This window comes from Amaranthus tricolor, chromosome 6 (genome assembly GCF_026212465.1).
Source record: "Amaranthus tricolor cultivar Red isolate AtriRed21 chromosome 6, ASM2621246v1, whole genome shotgun sequence".
Classification (NCBI taxonomy): Eukaryota; Viridiplantae; Streptophyta; class Magnoliopsida; order Caryophyllales; family Amaranthaceae; genus Amaranthus; species Amaranthus tricolor.
Genome location: NC_080052.1, coordinates 21,523,228 through 21,527,094, shown reverse-complemented (window position 1 = coordinate 21,527,094; position 3,867 = coordinate 21,523,228).

Genomic DNA, 3,867 nt, shown 5'->3' with positions numbered 1-3,867 from the left:
TTTGCAGTTAGTAACTGCGAACAATTATGTTGCACAAATACGCAGATCAACTTCCTATTTTTCCATTTTTCCCCATTTCTCAAAACCCTACCTTCACACTCGACATTCTCCATCTAAAAGCATAGATGCATTCCTCTTTCAATTTGGCACTTCAAAGTTAGTCTAGGATACTCTACCTTGCTCAAAGGTAAACTTGTTTGTGTTTTTTTAGTGTATATGTAGTTTTTCAGGGTTATAAACGCAAGAGATAGTGTGATGATTGATCCCGATAATCCGCTGAATTGGAAAGAATTCAAGACGAGGCCTTATATGGCCGTAGATGTCATAGTCCATTATGTTGGGACGATGCAACTAAGGCTATAGTATTAGGATCACCATTAATTCAGGAGATGATCGAACAGGTGCATATTATAAGCTAGAGGATGAAAGTTGCACAAGACCGTCAAAAGAGTTATGCTAATCAATGTCGTCGACCGCTTGAGTTCCAAGATGGAGACAAAGTATTCCTTAGGGTATCGCCGACACGTGGTGTTATGAGATTCGGAAAGAAAGGCAAACTTAGCCCAAGATTTATTGGGCCATACGAGATTTTAGAGCGTATTGGTGAGGTTGCGTGCTTATCGACTTGCTTTACCACCTTTGATTGACCGTGTTCATGATGTGCGCCATGTGTCTCAATTGAGACAATATTTGAGGGACGATTTGCATGTTTAGCAACCGGAACAGCTTAATGATACTCTACAGTTGAGGAGACCCCTGTTCGGATACAAGATAGAAAGACTCGTGACATCCGTCAAGGTAGCGTTGCGCTTGTCAAAGTGTTGTAGTCAAATCACATTGTTGAAGAGGGGTACCATGTTATCCGTATATATAGTTAGTGTTGCATCTCCCAAATTCTTAGAAGTGTCAAGTGTGTTTAGTATTGTCCACTTAAGTGAGTTTGAGGACGAACTTTATTTCAAATTGGGTAGATTCGTATGATTTCGAGAGAGAAATTAGTAAATTTCATTAATAGTAGGTTATATATATTTATGGTAGTATTGTGCGAATGGTCACTATAATGTACCCTTGGAAATGTACTTAATTAAAAACACTTGTAGTTTGAGGGCAAACTCGTTTTGAGATGAATATAATGTAATATTTGGGTATTTTATCTTGGATTTAACTTTGAGGACGAAGGATATTTTAAATTGGGTAGAATGTAACATTTTGAAATTTTGGGAAGAAATTATTTCATGTTAAAAAAAAATTACTATTATTATTTATTGGAGTTAAAGAGAATTTAATAATTATAACTTATGAGAAATCAGAATGGGATCCTAATTTAATATATAAGTAGAGGTAGTATTATAACTTGAAAAAAATAATAATTATAAACTGGTAATTTTCAATCCGTCAATTTGTTCCCTGTCAATGGTTAGACGTTGAATAGAATGCCAATCATTTTCTATGTATATTAATTCAAAGGAGATACAAGAACCCTATTTATTTTCTCAATTATTATCTAAAGTATTTTATTTTTTTTAATTTTCACAAATATTTTTTGGGAGAATTTCATCATGAAACGGAAGGAATAATAATTACAAAATACCGATGAAATATTACAATATAGGTTTCATATCTTCACGTGGGTCAAGAAGAAAAAACACCATGAAAATCACTTTATGTTTCTCACCAAAAAATCATGTTATTTTTTTCAAAAAAATCATCTCATTGGTGTAACGCGACGGCGACATATTGCGACAGGAAAATCTTTATACAAACTTGAAACAAATACTTTATGGCCTGCAATGAAGCAAGACGTAGTTGATTATAGTCATGTACTAGGCATGTTATAAAGGTTCAAGATGAACTTATTGGAGGAAGGAAATGAGAGTCATTCCAAATTATTAATGTACGAGATCATGCAAGTCTAGGGGTGCACATGGTAGTTGGACAGTTGGTCTGGTCCGGTTAATAGCTTTTGCTTTGTAAATCTTTTTTTTCTGAGATAAGGTATTTGTTTATGCAAATATTTCGCACCTTCAATTGAATCTACGTAAATCATGATTACCATTTAAAATAAGGAAATTTCACATGGTAACCCTAAGGTATTGGGTTTTTCACGTGGTAATCAAAACTTTTAAAAAATTCACGCGGTAACCCTGACGTTAATTCTGAAGTTTTAAAGACCATTGTAAACCTTTTCCCCCAAATCCAAAGATGGTAGAGTTAGAGTTTATATATTGGGGGAAAAGGTTGGATTACTGCGTGAATTTTGTAAAAATTTCGATGACCACATGAAAAACCCAAAACCTCACCATATCATTCTCTTAAAAATTTCACCATATCTCAATATTTAATAAGTTTAAATTTCACTCAACATTAAAATGTATCTTACCCAATATAATAATTCTAACTTAAATTATTGGTTCTCATTTAGGGAATCTAAGATTAAAATTCTATCAAAGTTCGCATGCAATATTAAGATCGAAAATTTCATTCCATTCCATATTATACTAATATAGTTAGAGGTGAAAGTTTGGACTATGATTTGGACTTTTTATTAAACCATATCGAAAACATATATAATTCGGTTTTCATTTTTTCAGTCCAAAACTAAACCTTATTAATTATTACACCGAACCGTTTTCTTAAGCATTAAACCGAATCAAACCGCTTACGCCGAAATTCATTAAACCAAATTAAATGCCTTTGAACCAAATAATTTTTATTTTACATATTTAGGCTCAAACATTACTTAATAAAACTAATGATTTTTACAAATATGTAAATATATTCTTACAGAACATTAAAATTAGTAGCAGCTTAGCACATTTAGGCTTTAAAAATACGGAAAAAAGGGTTAAGGGAAAAGAATCTGATGAGTAATGGGAGGTGGGAGGTGGGAGGTGAGAGGTGGAATGGAAGATAGGAAATGAAAAGTAAATGAGAGACAGGATTAGGGTTAGGGGAGAGAAATGAAATGAATTAGAAATTGAATCGAAAACAGGCAACGGCTAGAGTTTAGGCGTGTAATTTTGACTTTTGGGCCAAAATTATGAACTAAATGAGTAAATGGGATTGTCCTATCTCTAATTCTCTACAATATTAATAATTTCGGTTATATTATTTAATTTTCGATTATTTGAATTTAAAAACCTAATCCAAAAAAAAAATATTTCTATTTTGGAATTTCCAAACCAAATTTCAAAAATCACAAAATCATATTTGTTATTCGGTTTGGTTTGGTTTGATTTGTGGTTTTAAATCCGAATAAGTTTTACCCCTAAATACAATTCTCAGTCTGTCTAGTCTAAAAAAAAAAAACAAAACCAGACAAAAAATCATAATTTTCAAGAAAATAAACCAAACCGGACTATTACGACAGTAGACCATACCAAATACTCAAAACTACAATTAGGTCCAATTTGATTTGCGGTTAAACCAAACTTTATTCAGCCCTACGCTATGCAAGGATGCAATGCGGATCATCACCAAAGAAACAACCGTCACAACTCACAACCATCTCCCGATTTTCCCAAAGTTGGTTTCTAACAGCCAAACTGAAACCAACAACCATTACAGAACAATGAACGATATTGGGGTTAAAGCAAAAGAAACCATGGAAAGAAGTACGGAGAAATGGGAGCCAATAACACCTACCCTTATATATATATATATATATATATAGAACTTGTGGCTTCCGAGGGTCAAGCCCGAATATGAAAACTCAATCTAGTGTTTTCTATGGTTTAATTTGATCACTTTAACATTTGCCACTGTTGTAAAATAGAAAAATTATCAGTCTGGTGCAGCCAGCTTCCAGGACTGTACTTGTAAAAGGTTGGTATCAAAAAGGACAGGAACGAAACAAAAACTTATTGA